Here is a 15,535-nt window from a genome sequence, read left to right as displayed (position 1 = left end):
CGAACCGAAGATCACAGGAGTCTGCTCCAGTATGATGCGGGTAACCTCAGAAGAAAGGAACTCTCTAGTCTGCTCATCCATCTGCCCGACCTCCGGGCCTGATCCCGATCCTGATCCCCCTCCGGCATCTGAGCTGCCGACTGCTGGTCTCGGACGCAAAACTACCATTCTGAAACATATCATAACAACATCAGAACACTGAAATATCTCAAGGGATCATGATACTACTACTAGTTTCCTGATCTTGTCTTGGCCTTCCTTGATTCGAGTACGGATCCTCTGCTTTCAGTAGTACGGGCCCATACTACCTTCCACATCTATCCGTACTTTCCTCAAGAACTGCCTTGACTCCACCAAGTCACTTCTACTACTGCTATTCTCTGCTACTCTCATCCTAGGCTTGCCCTAGGGAAAACTCAAGCTCAACACGACTGGTCCTCAGCTGCTGTAGGTCTCCTCATAATGCCAGTTAGCCACCACCTAAACACCATCACATGTGATGAGGATGAGATAATCCTTCAAGTAAAAGATCCATCCCTACAACGGTTGGACTCAAACAAGAGCTGCGCAATAGGGCCAGTTCCAGCACTCTGGGATTATTCAAACCTGATTACATGTGGTGTGACGTGTTCACCTAATGGCTAACTCCCATTACTTAGAACCCCACCAAGCATGAAGCAAGCAGCATTCAGATAAGGGAAACAGACTCAAGCAAAACTATTCTCATAACAAGAAACTGGACTAGCATAGGATGCTAAGCTCATACTATCAGGCATAACCTAAACAGGCTATCCTACTGCTGTCTACTCAATTCTAGCATGTAGTACTCATAAAGTTGTAACACATAAGTAGGCACATAAGGCATTCTCCTAGATCCTTAGTCCTATACTAGCATGCTGTTCTACTGAAACTGAAACTGAACAAATAACTTGTATGGGTAATTTGGGAGTACTTACTTGAGCTCGGCTGACCGCATGCACACACCTCTATCTTGTTAAAAAAACAGTTCTTTCTTTCTAAGTGCTTTCAAAATTCTTTTTGTAAAACATTTTTATTTTACTAAATCTTTTATTTCCCTTAGTTTGAGTTCAGATACACCCGGAAGTGTATCCGAATCCCTCAAACCAGGGCTCTGATACCAACTTGAAACGACCCAAAAATACGACCCAAAAATTTCGTTTTTTTCAATATAATCAAAACCATAATATGAGTATCATAACATAAAAACATACGCGATGTATCCCAAATCATAATAAAATACTGTGCGGAAAACTGTAACATACTATATCAAATCCAAAACAACTAAAACCATCCCCAGGATAACAGCTAAGCTGTGGTGTGTGCGATGCTATCACCCCGAGCTCTTCCCTTTGCTTGCGGAAGTACCTAAAACCAAAACTGGAACTGTAAGCATGAAGCTTAGTGAGCTCCCCGAAAATACCACATACCATACAATAACATATAAACACATATTGGGCCTTGCACACTGCATCGGGCCGAAGCCCGGAAACTGCATCGGACCGAAGTCTGGAACTGACTGGGACCTTGTCCCCTGCATCGGACCGAAGTCCAGAACTAACTGCATCGGACCGAAGTCCGGAACTGACTGGGACCTTGTCCCCTGCATCGGACCGAAGTCCGGAACTAACTGCATCGGACCGAAGTCCGGAACTAACTGTATCGGACCAAAGTCCGGAACTAACTGCATCGGACCGAAGTCCGGAACCGACTGGGACCTTGTCCCCTGCATCGGACCGAAGTCCGGAACCGACTGACTGAACATGGCATAGCATAACACATCAACTAGCATGAACACATATACGACATACTACATCGGGCCGTAGCCCGGAACACATAACACTTAACGCATAAAACATAGCACACAAATCCTGTTCGAGCCACGAAGGCATCAAACATACTAGCTACTGCATCGGACCTAAATCCGGAAACTACTGCTAACTGAACGGGCCGGCATTGTCGCCTTAGACCCGTTCCTACTGGAAGGAAACTCACCTCGTAAGCTGGCTGCTGAGTGTGTGGCTCGGGAAGCTAATGGCTGCTGCTCCTGAATCTCCTCGGCTACAAGTCCATAAACACACTCAATCAAATACTAAACACTGCACTTGGGGTAAAATGACTCTTTTACCCTTGGTCAACGTCAACTCTCTTTGGGCTGACTCGCCGAGTTGGGCCGCCCAACTCGCCGAGTCCTACTCTCACTTCTCAGTTCTACACGCTGCTACTCGTCGAGTGTGGCATCGACTCGACGAGTACCCTCTTGATCCAAGAACTCAGACAATCTTCATCCGACTCGCCGAGCCGTATGAACAAACTCGACGAGTTGTTCTTGATCTTAAGAAGATTGCCTTGGACTCGCCGAGTTGTATGAACAACTCGCCGAGTCCCTCCATCACTAAGTCTACCCTCAACTCGCTGAGTCCACTCTCTAACTCACTGGATCCACTCGACACTGATAAAAATGAAGGAATCGGGAACTCACGACCCAACTTGCCGAGTCGTTCTTCCCGACTCGCCGAGTTGCCGCCATGCAACAGATTTTTACTCGATTTTGCTTGAATCCAACACATACAATTGATAGATCTGAGTCCAATAAGCTGATTTACCACGTAAAGTTTCCAACTTTACGTGTACAACCTCATGAATAAGGGAAATAAGGCTAAAAGATGCATAAAATGGGTAGATCTATGGTTAATATGCAAAGTAACTCCAAAAAGGCAGTAGATCTAGGCTCTACAATACCCAATCATTCAGATCTAAAGATATCTCGACTTATTAAGGCATTCATGCAAACATAAGGCTTGGAACAAGCATCAACTAGATCTTAGGAGAGCTCTAATGGAGGTTTAAAGCATATAACAAGAGGGGAAATCCGAAAATACCTCAAATAACTCAGATTTGCCCTTGGATCTTTGCACTACAACTCTTCTCCTTGCTCCTTTCTTCTTCTCCTTCTTCACACCTTCACAAAATGGCACAAAAACACTTATAAGCTCTCAAGGTGGATTAGGGTTTTTCTCACTGTGTTCTCTGGGTGAGGGAGGCGAGAATGGGGCTATAAGGTGGCTTAAATAGTGGGCAACCCGGGGATTTAGGGTTTCACCCAGACGGATGGACTCGCCGAGTCAGGGATATGGACTCGCCGAGTCCCCGACTCACGCGTGCTCGAAGTCGCGACCCTACTCAGCGAGTCAGGCTATGAACTCGCCGAGTCCCTCTTGAAAAACTTACAATAATTACCAATGAATTAACATACCGGGAACGGGTCGTTATAGAAGGTAGCTTTCCTTGGTCAAGTGGTAAGCGAGGAGGGTATACACGTTGACCCATCCAAAATTAAGGAGATAGGTAATTGGTCGGCACCGAAGACACCCATAGAAATCCATCAATTCTTGGGTCTCGCTGGCTACTATCGCAGGTTCATACAAAATTTTTCCAGAATCGCCAAACCCTTAACCACTCTGACACAGAAAGGTGTAACCTTTTGTTGGAGTGAGAAACAAGAAACCACATTCCAAACATTGAAACGAGACCTGTGCAGCGCGCCTATTCCATCCCTGCCTGAAGGAACATAGGACTTCGTTGTTTATTGCGATGCATCCAATCAGGGCTTAGACTGTGTGCTTATGCAGAGAGGAAAAGTTATCGCTTATGCCTCGAGACAGCTAAAGGCACACGACGTTAACTACACGACTCATGACCTGGAGTTAGGAGTAGTGGTTTTCGCACTGAAGATGACCTGGAGTTAGGAGTAGTGGCCTTCGCACTGAAGATTTGGAGATATTATCTTTACGGAACTAAGTGCACGATCTTCACTGACCATAAAAGCCTGCAACACATCTTCATTTAGAAAGACTTAAACATGAGGCAACGGCGATGGGTAGAGCTGCTCAGTGACTACAAGTGCGAAATCCGCTACCATCTCGGCAAGGACAATGTGGTAGCAGATGCCCTTAGCCGAAATGAGAGTTCAAGCCGCAAGACGAAGACACTGACGATGACCATTCATTCCCACCTATCCGTACAAATCCGAGAAGTCCAGTTGGAAGCCCTAAAACCAGAAAATGTGTTGAACGAAGCTGTGACAACCGTCAAAATTCGAGTCGGTTCTAGATATGAATAAACTCAGTTGCACATATAGGCATGACACATACTAGACTTAGTAACTATAATTTGAGATATAACCTATTAGAAACTTGGAAACAATTAGAAACAATGGATAATATGCTTGGATTTCACATTGGTATGTGAATTCTACTACTACTTAACTGTAGTGACTATCCATATTTGGGTCACTCTTTGACTCGAACAACATTTTATGAATCATATACACACATCATGCACTTGATCTAGAAGTAGAAGTTAGTTCAAAGTCTCATAGAAACTTAAGTCAAAGTTGAAGAGTAGGAGTAGTATGCTTTATTCCTCAATTCCGCTTGAATCTCAGAATCACTACATAGTGTAACAACCCGTTATTTCATGTCAGTAAAGATCGAGTCATGTAACCTCCTTGAGAAAAGAAATAGAAAATGAAGTATTCAAAAACTCTATTTGGGGTACACTATGTGGTAGTTATCATCTTAAGGTTTCCAAACATATAAATAACACAAAAATCCGAGTTATAACGAAGAAGTTATGCTCATTATAAGTTTTCCAACAAAAACCAGTAAATACAAAGTTACGTAAAAACGCAAAGTTTTAATAAAACATTTTCTGACCTTAGGTGTCTAAATGAAAGTGATAGGTATCGTTAAACTACAAACATGCATAAAAAGAACGCTCAAATCGGACATCATATGAATAAGTTATGAATTTTTAAAGAAATTCCTTAAACACGTCACTTTAATAAATAAATAATAAATAATTTCGGAATTTGCCAACGGAATCTAAACGAAAGTTGTAGATCGTAGTCTCACCTTCGCGGGGATATAAAGAACGCTAAAAACGGAGTTCGTATGAGGGAGATATGAATTTTTGAAGTTTGATAATTAATTTATATATAATTTTTATTCAAAATTCGGTATTATCCGAAGAGGAGTCAGCCTAAGGCAGTAGTACGCGCCGCGTACCCTAGTACGCCCCGCGTACTGAGAGGCCACGGCCTCGGATCGTCCACGTCGCGCGATCCGGAGAACCCGACCCGCTGTCCCATCCGACCCGCGTGCCAGCGACCCGTCCCATCCGACCCGCGAACCCAGGGACCCGTCCCATCCGAAGCCGAGGCAGTCGAGGCCTCGGTCATGCGTGACGTACGCGTACGCGCTGCGTACTAGCGTACGCCCTGCGTACGGAGGCAGACAAGCCTCCCTATAAAAGGGATGCGAGGGCTTCCGAAAAAAGGGCTCATTCTCTCTCATTTTACTTGCGTTTCTCCTCGTTTTCCGTGCTCGTACTACCCCGAAGCCCTGGTCATTTCGTGCAAGACCCGAAGGTCGATTTTCTCCCGAGGAATCCCGAGATTTCCGAGGAAAATCCATTTCCCGAGACGAAACTCTGCCGTCTTTCCATCACGCTATCTTCAAGCTGTCAAGTGAGTTCATACCCCTTTCTAACACACTTTAAATACATTTTTAAATACTTTTACACTCTTTTAGGGGGGAAATACAAGTAAACATACGGTCATTATCGTGCATTTTATAAAGTTTCACTTTACTTGTGTTATCAAATAAACCACTTGGAACTCATTACTATTATGGAAAACTCTTGTCATACTTTGTGTGCATTAGATTTATACGAAACATATAATGATCTTTCATTGTTAAATCGTTTTATACATTCTAAAAACTTATGATTTTGCTTTATCAAACATTTTGAAAAAGGATAAACTTTGCATACAAAACTATCACTTTAATATAGACTTAATTGAGAATCCATGAGACGCATACATCTTCAAACGTTACTTTTCTTTATTAGAAAAGTACTGCAGTAAGTCCTGTCTATAACCAGAATCTCCCGCGACGAGAACGTGTCAAATGTGTATAGATCTATACGGGAAGTCATGATCCCGCACCCTGACTGTTAGCTACAGTCCGTCTTTTGGGGTGACAGTTGTCATAAACTGCGACGCCTGAAGAACGTCGTTACAGGCATATTATGTTTAGTATGGTTATAGAAACTCATCGGATATACAATTATTATGATATTCAGTTTTGATGAGCGAGTAGTTATTAAAACTATTCTTCATCCAACCGGTTCGGTCTTCACGTAGTTTTATTATATATAAAACTATGACACACTTACGAGGAACGTCGATTTCTTGCAATTTTCGGTCTTAGAGACTGGCCTTGTGTGTGAGGAAAATAAAGGTTTTTCCTGCATACAAACCAAACTACTAATAGGAAAATAAGGGATTTTCCCGGTGCAATCATTTACAACTTATAACATGAACAACTATATACATCTAATACTTTTATAAGAAAATAAGGGTTTTTCTTGGAAAACACAACAAATCGTATTTCAACTATTAAGGAAAACATGGGATTTTCTGGAGCTAATGCATTCATTTCCAACACCACAAATCACAACTCTTTACATTTAGAAACGCTACGTTTACTGGAAAACATACACCCATTTTGGAATGGCATCCAATTTTTCTAAACTACTTATGGACTCACCAACTTAATTGTTGACACTTTTTCTTTGAAATAACTTGTATTCTCAGGAAATCGCTAAGCAGGTTGGGAATCAACTTTTGGGATTAATGCGCTGGCGTTAATTATTTCATTTTGAATGATGTTTATGTACCTTTATTTTGAACATGTAATGAATACAACTATGTAAACATCTTGCAAACTTATTATATATGGTGGTGTGTACTTTCCTTTCTCTGAACTGTTATGATATTGAACATGACGTCCTCCGCCCCCGAACGTTTCCGCCGTTCTGGTTTGGGGGTGTGACACATAGAATGCCAATAAACCGCTAAAAATAAATTACAAACATTATTAAAGAGTTATAATACCATAAAATAATTTGAAGTCTCAAAAACAGAATTCACTTTGATGTCCAAAGATTTATTAAACTCTAAAAACCCTAAAATCCCTAAAACCTAAATTTTATAAAGTTTAACATCAAGAATTATATAAATTTTTTTTATGAAACTTATAAAATTATCTTAAAATAATCAAGTTGTGAAATATAATCAAGGAAATTATAGTTTAATGTACCAACATTTATCCTTATTTTATAAGTGGAAAATCAAGGATTTTATAAAACAATGTAAAGCTTAAGCATATTTTATAAAAACTTTAGAAATTTATAAAAATTGAGGGAAATGATTGAATGGGATTTATGAGAGAGAAATCCTCTCTCCTCCTCCCAAAAATCGGACTCATCCCCCCCCCCCCCCCAATGCACCATTTTCCCAAGTCATTAATCAATTTCACTCACCCACTCAATCTCTTTCTCTCTCACACTCCCTCACTTCATTTTCTCTCTATTCTCTCTTCCTCTCTCCCTCAACCACAAAATTCTCCAGAAAATGAGTCATAGAACACACCATGAACTCTAAATCTTAATCATCTTGAGGTGTTCTTAAAGGTAAACCCGAAAATAATTCATTTCCTTCTCTTTTCCTTCAAGTTTTACTTGTTTTTCATGGATTTTCTCCATCTTCTACTCCATTCTAATGAAAGATCATGAACACATAAACATACACACACAAACTCACGGTTTTGATGATGATGGTGGTAGGATTTCACCCAAAAACAACATGCATGTTGTAAATGGTGAAATCCAAGGACCTAAACCTAACTCAAGATCTTGAAAATGCGTTTTTCTATAAGTTTTTGTGGAAAATCACCACATGCACTCTAAGTTTTCTTTCAAAAACGATTTTTGAACATTTCAAACTCATGAATGATCTTCAAACAAACATGCATGTGATGATCTTCAAGCTTAGATGCTAGACCATCAACGTATGTTGTTAAAAGCTTTCAAATATGTTCACGAATGATTTATTTCCAAATAAATATCTAAAACTACTTTTCTGACCAAATCCAATTTTTCCCAAACTCCCATCAACAAAATAAGGTCCTCTGTAAATTTCCAGAAGATAATTCGTTTAACTCGAATTATTATAATGAATACAAGAAAATAGGGCAATAAATCATATAGAATACTGTCTAGGGTCTATAAACCCTAGTTAAATTCGTGGATGACCCCTATGCTAAATAATGACTTCTCATTAAGTTTCATCGATTTTTGTTACTGTTTAATTTGGTTTTGAATTTTCTTTTTTGTTTAGTACCAATAAATCATAAAACCAGTTTAGATAATTTAAAAATGGTAAATAAGAATTTTCGCAGCTTACACTCTCTGTGGAAGACTTAGAAAAATATTTTCAGAATTTTTCATAATGTATTCCTATTTTTCTCCGATTTTTGTATTTATAATGGACTAAAAATAGGAAAAATAGTTTTGCTCATCCAAAAATTATGAACATTTACCAAAACACCTTAGAGTATATTAGGAGGCTACATAAAAATTTTGACGATTTTCTCTTCTGTATACTATTTTTCTCCTATTTTCTAAGATTAAATACACTTAAATACACAAAATCGGATTCCAATAGATAAAAACCACCTTTGAGATTTTTACCAGATTATTTACACTGTAAATGAACTTTACAAAAATTTTGGTAATTTACTTTAACTGTTTAAAAATTATTCTCCAATTAATGATTATTTAAGAGGATAAAACAAAGAAAAATAGAAAGACTAGTTGAAAAATACAGCTTCAGCATGTATACTAAAAGTGTTACACAAATTTTGGGCAAGTTTCGAAACTGTTTCCTATTTATTTTAATTTTTATTAGAATAAATGCTCAAAAATCATAAAATTTGATTAAACAGTTTAGAAACCCATTTTTATATTTTTCACAGAGTAAGTATGTGTAACAACACTTGTAAAAAAAACGTTTGGTGAATTTTTGAAACTTTTACATATTTATTTCTATTTTTATAGAATAAATAAACAAAAATTAGAAAAATTGTATTAAACTTTTTGAAAACACATATTAATATTTTTTCCTAGATTATGTACACCGTAAAATAGTTACACAAAAATTATAAGAATTGTTCATGATAATTTACTATTTTTCCATGATTTTATGATTATTCATGGAATTAAATGATGAAAATACTTAGCCAAATCAAAAATTCAAGAAAATTTATCTTGAGGTCTTTGACTTCAACTAAAACTGAAATGCAAACTTTGGAAAATTTTAGAACTAAATTGATTTAGTTTTTGAATGTTTAATCATTGGAACACCTCTAAAATGTTAAATATTAACATTTCAATAATGGAAAATTTTCCACTTAGATTTTTATATAACAATTGATTATTTGAAACTTAATTTCCACAGAAAAATGTTTGTAACTTATCAATATTAAATTTTGACACAATATTGACATAATTCTATTGTAGTAGTATGTATACTAGTGAGATCTTATTTCTTGTTAACCTGCATGTGAGATCTTATTTCTACGCTACAATTTAGGTTGAGGTTGTTTCCACCTTGAGCTTAAAACTTAACATAGGATATCCCTTTGACCTCTATAAAAGGTTGTAAACTACATTGACACCATAAAACATTTTTTTCAAACAATTTTTCTTGTCCTTTATCTTTGGGAAAAAGACATTGGTACTTGTCTTATAGTCGCCTTCTACTCGCCTTAGTATTTAGGTACGATCAGCTACACTAACATACTTATTCCTTACTTCTTAATCTTCCATCGAAATATTATTTCGCTTCACCGTTTTTATTTATCATCGATAAAATATTTTATAACCACTTTATTCAACTTAGTATACATTTCCTAACAATTTAAGCCATATGCTCACTAAAACTCTTTTGACAACATGCTTTAACTTAGCGCTTTTCTTCAAAATTCAATTTAACCAATGTTGGTTTTTAACATTGCTATTTCAATTTCAATTCAAACCCATTTCAATGGATAGATATGCTTTTAAGGGCAAATAAACCATTTAAAACCTTGCTTACCATTTTGGCATGTTTTCGAAAAACTTAGAAACAATTTCTTTTATAAAAGTGTTTAGACTCTATGCTATAAAACTTAAACATATGATATTGAAGTTCATCTTATGTGTAAAAGCTTCACTAGGTCTTTCAAACCACTTTTGTTTTGGTTGACCACTTCCTCATTTAGGCATAATGTTTTACTTAAATGTGTTTTCTTGAAACCCAACATGATATTTTTACGATTTTCTACTTGAAACGTATTTACAAGACATCACTAATGCGTACATTTCAAAACATACCTTATTTGTATATTTTATTACAAATTAATTATACAATCTATAAAACTTCTAAAATATAAAGCATTGCAAAACTTAATGTTCTTTAAAATTACCAGTCACACACTCTCAACAATATATAATTACTCTTCTAAATCTATTGAGTCTTTACCTTATATGTTTTAACTATTATTAAACTCCATTCTAAAAAGTCAAATTCTCAGATTTTCAACTACCATTTGTAGTACTTCTTCTTTTTCACAAATGGAATTTAACTTAATAAGATAACTCGTGATTTTTAGCAAACATTCTAAGACTCTCACATGTCTATTTAATCAACAATATAAATCAAATCATGAAGTTTGAAATAGATCTCAACCTGGTTTTAAATCTACCTATATGTATTGTTCTTATAAATTTAACAATAACAATCATTGCCGCCGCTATCACACCCCAAAACTGGAACGACGGAAATGTTCAGGGGTGGAGGACGTCATGTCAAGTATCATGAGACATCTATATGGTAAACAAGTAATGAACAACCATTTCATTTAGAAAGAAAGTCTTTATAATGTGTGTGTTCACAAAACATAGAAGTCATAAACAAATAACAAAACAAGACTTGAATCCCCAACATGAGCACCTGTCTAATAGTCTCCTGAGAATACAAGTTATTTGAAAGAATTGATCAGCAATTAAGCTGATGAGTTCATAAGATTTTAGTGCTGTGAGTAAGCTGTAAAGCGTTGTGGAAAATGTATATGTAAAAGTGATGTAAGCTGTAAGTTCTGTTTTGAAAGATTCGTCTGTTCCTCTAGAAAATCATATATTTCCTACTTGAATGAAAGTGAAATAAAATGCCCCTACAAGCCTTTCTATGGGTATTAAGTGGGTACAAGTTATATATACTCAGAGTAAACAAACAATCGATTGTGCCCATCTGCCCTAAGCTCACAACCCAACGGGGAACAGAAAGTAAGGCGGATAGCACATATTCCATTAGTTGTTAGATCGTTGTCATATATAATTTTGGTGTATTCACCTGTTACTCATGGAGTTATTTGTAGTGGTGCCTTTATAGCTAATGAAAAGTTCTTTAAGAAAACCTATATTTCTTATAGTAAAAATAATGACTACGGTGACTACTTTTATAATAGCTTTGTTTATACTGCTATATATAATCTGATGCCGGGTAGAAAGTTAATTAAATGAATCTGCCCTACACCCACAATCCAATGGGAATAGGAAGTAAGGCGGAAAACACATTGTTAATTATCTACTGGGTATTAGCTTTATATATAAACATGGTGTATAAACTATTGTGTTATAGAGTTATTCACCTAAAGTCTCTAAAACTGTACTGGCTTAATAGAATGGATTAAACCATTGTCGGGGAAATCTCTAGTTTTGTATATCAAAAGTACTGACTTTGAAAAGTAAGTTTTGTACTTAAAAACACTGTGCGTTGACTCTGTGTCCTATAACCTGATCCATACCTGGTACCCTTATGATGACTTAATGGATACTAAGCATATATATATATATATATATATATATATATATATATATATATATATATATATATATATATATATATATATATATATATATAGAGAGAGAGAGTCTGGTAGATAATAGATTGGGTGACCTCATTCCAAGCCCACAATCCAACAAGAACAGGAAGTGAAGCAAAGAGAACACGTCTTATTAGCTGTCGAAATCTATTAACACATATATAGATCCTATAGTGTATACATTAAGGAATCATAAAGTTAGCATCATGATCCTAACCATTAATCGTAGCCTTCTACCAAGGCATCTTCTGTTATGTGTTAAACTTGACTGCTCCTTTGTCAAATGTAAAAGTATATTCTCCCTAGTTTATGACTATCTTGACTAAAAAATAGATCAACTTTCAAGTGGTATTGTCACTTTATGAAAGTAATGGGAAAAGTAAGTACACAGATGTCGTTTATAATGACATGCGGATGTACTAATAACCTAAAAACATATTTGTTTTATTACGGTCATAATGTGAAAGCTAGAAACCCCTACTACACGCTCTCAATGAAAAGAGATTAAGGGAACCAACCGCGACCCCAACAATTCCTTGCAAGCCGTGTAATTCACATTAAAGTTATATGATCATGTATACCCAATATAACTATCACTACTGCGTTTGTGATTCATTGATATAATTAGATCCCGTTTGTGTGTTCTAATGCTATATCATCTTACCGTATTTTTTATGTTCTGTTCTGGTATTGTTTGATTCTCTTCACTATTTGCTCTGTTATGGTGTTGTTTGATTCTCTTCACTGTTTGTTCTGTTATGGTACTGTTATGGTACTGTTTCTTTGTGTGCTTCATTGTACTAGAAGTAATGAATAGCATTCTCCTAAACTATACCTATAATAGTTTACTAATGTTCTACCTAGACTGTTATCGAAAAGACTCATTTATCTTCTAAGTTATGTTTGTACTCTAAAAACAGAGTTTTGTATAACTATAAAGTAACATAACTTTAAACGAGTTTTGAAATGTTTTTACAACTTATAAATAACATAAGTAACATTTTGAAAGATGCTTAACAACTAACATTTACACAATTTTCATTGTGTTCAACCTGTATTCCCCCCTTAAAACAGTTCAAATAGTTTAAAAGATTCATTACGGGGTATGAACTCACCTGAAGTGGGTGATTCAATCGGGTATGTGTGTACGGATGAGAAGTTCCACGAATGAAATCCCGTGACACAATAAGTCCTAAATAAAATATAAGGACACATATTGACATGAATATAGTGTTTATAAACAACTACATGAAAGGAAACACTTTCCGGGACTAGGAAACACCTTGGCAAGGTGTTGGAATCACATGTGATACAACAAAAGGAAGTGAAATGGCACTAATTGCTGTTTACGATTTTGTAACCAACTCCACTTGAGTTTATGGTTTTTGGACCATTTGTCCTTGGGTTTAAGGTAGTAAACCCAAATGGTTCATGGTCAAATTATGGTTTCAAGTCTTAAACACTTCCGGGTAAAGGTCTAGGCTAGTTTCTAAGCTTAAGGAAGAAGTTATGGGGCATTATAACCCTCAGTAGGGTGTTTACGGTTTTGGGATCTCCCCAAACCGTAAACACATAAACATGGGACCTTTTTTTTGGTTTTCTTGTGCTAAACACATCCAAGGAATTTTCTATGGTTGTTTATAAGGTTTGGCAAGAGTTTAAGGGGCACTTTGGCAACCTTTATCACCCTTTTTAGGGTTTACGGTCAAAGGAGGTTATTGGACCGTAAACACTAGTTCCTTGTGATATTTCGGTGTTTTCTTGATGCTCTTAAGTTCTAGACATGTCAAGGGTTGTTTCTAATCTTGTTTCAAAGGTTTAGAGGGACTTTGGGCACCTTGTTGCCACATTTTTTGTGTTCACCGTCCAAGAAGATCTTGGGTCGTGAACACCTTGTCCTTGGGATTTTTGAGTGATTTCATGATGTTTAACACTTAATCTAAACATATTAGGGCTAGAAACACTTACAAGTTGAAGATCTTGAAGAAAAACAGGATGATACTTGAGAGAGAAATAGCTTTAGTCTTTGGAAATGTGAAAAAGTGAATAAAATATCTAAGTCTCACTTAAATAGCCTTTAGGGTTTAGGGTCTCAATTCCATTTTGGACTGTAAACTCCAAACTTTTGAAGTTTTGGGCACTTATTTCTACATAATAAACCCTAGGGTATCCACTCTTATGATATCTTCTGAAGTACTAACTTTAAACCACTCAAACTTATTCCAAAAAGCTTGAAAGTTAGCAGAAACAGTTTTGACTTCTATTAAAGTGGATGGTTGTACAGAATGGATATTTTTGGGTTGTCACATCATCCCCCCATTAAAATGAATTTCGTCCCGAAATTAGCTTTTTCAACATTACTACTGGGGTTGCGCTCTTCTGATTTGCAGAATACTCACTCGTAGACCTGGCAACTTTGCCTTGGTGTTCTTGATAGGATTCCTACTTGGTCCATCTATCATTACCTCGTGTATAGAATCCGTATATAATTAGGATTAGTAGGAGTGTCGGATGTGCAACTCTACCTCAGGTCCACAACCCAACGGGGAATAGGAGATAGGACGGAAACACACATATTAGGTCTGTGTAATCACACTCATATACCACCCTTGCGTATACTTTCAAACATAATAGGTGGGATGTATTCGTCCATAGCCTCTATCCTCGAAGTTGGTCTGCTGGACGAGTAGTATGTCGTGACGGTCTGCTGACGTCTGACGATAAAACTTCGGAGGAAAAATTACTCTTCGCACGAGTACTTCGGGGGTTTAGAATGCGAAAGATAAAGTTTAGGTTTAGGTCGGAGCATTGATACGAATGACGAATGTTTTGAGAACTTACCGATCGAGGCGGTAGAAACCTATGAACTTAGTATGGTGAGGACCACGCCAACTCATGACGAAAGAATCTAACGGACTCTATATCGAACAAAGTTTTGGTCAAATGAAAGAAACATCTGATAAGCGATGATGTATCCCTGGTATGCTCGGTACTGTACTCCTAGTATGTTCAACAATGTACTCCTTGTAATTGTTCTCGAGTTTCCTGTTTTCTATTTTGAAACTAACACTCCTATGTATCGTACCTCTATGTGCACATACATACAAATAAAAGTGCTTTACTTACTGAAGGGATACTTTTATACCATGATACCTCATGGTACCACTACCATCGCCCGTCATATACAAGTTGTGAATACTTAAGATGAGTCAGGCAGTCGACTGAATATCTCTGCCTCAAATCCTCCACCAATTTAAGGAACGGGGACCGAAGCGGAGTCACTCACTCTAAGTCTGCAACATCTTAGTTGTGCACAACCCTGATGTATATGGTGGGCCATAATAGCTTCTCTAAGGGATCTTTTAGTTCTCCTGAATATTACGAACCATTTCAACATGTGAGTTGTTATTGTTACTTTTAAGTGTTATCCCCAAATTTTAATCTTATATGATTATAAATTAATTTTAAAAGTAATTAACATTTTGAAAACGTACCACTACTCGTCGACGACTTCGGGGTAGATTCTCCTGTGGTGATCATCAGAATACGTCCATCTGCTCCTGAGTTCCTGGTTATCGGGAAGTTCTTCTCATGGTATCCAGTGTCACCACAACCATAGCAGGCTTCGTTTTCTTCAGTTCCGTGGATTTGGGAGATCGGTGGAGCCGGTGCTCTGCAGTAACGGA

The sequence above is a fragment of the Lactuca saligna genome, chromosome 3 (assembly GCF_052625555.1).
Source record: "Lactuca saligna cultivar CGN05327 chromosome 3, ASM5262555v1, whole genome shotgun sequence".
NCBI classification, from domain to species: domain Eukaryota; kingdom Viridiplantae; phylum Streptophyta; class Magnoliopsida; order Asterales; family Asteraceae; genus Lactuca; species Lactuca saligna.
The sequence above is the reverse complement of the archived record's forward strand: the minus strand, read 5'-3'. Positions refer to the sequence as shown.